Genomic DNA, 291 nt, shown 5'->3' with positions numbered 1-291 from the left:
GGGGAAGGTAGGTAACGGCACGCGCCCCCCGCCAGCCTCGTGAGAAGGAGTCAAGGCGGGAAAGGCTCAGCCTCTGGCGTCACGCGCGTCACCGACCCCGCCCCTGGCGGTAGCTCCTCCCTCCCCGCCGGCGGGATGGGCGGGGCCCGGGCAGCTGCTTCCCGCGCTTGCGCCCGTCCCGTTTACACGGGCGAGTTTGCACGCTGCGATGACGACAAAGGCGGGCGACGGGGGGTGTCGGTGACGCCATCAGGAGGCGCCCGGCTCGGCTCGGCTCGGCGCGGCGCGGCA

Source organism: Haliaeetus leucocephalus, unplaced genomic scaffold, assembly GCF_000737465.1.
Source record: "Haliaeetus leucocephalus isolate CR32 unplaced genomic scaffold, Haliaeetus_leucocephalus-4.0 Scaffold702, whole genome shotgun sequence".
NCBI lineage: Eukaryota > Metazoa > Chordata > Aves > Accipitriformes > Accipitridae > Haliaeetus > Haliaeetus leucocephalus.
This window is presented reverse-complemented; position numbering follows the sequence as displayed.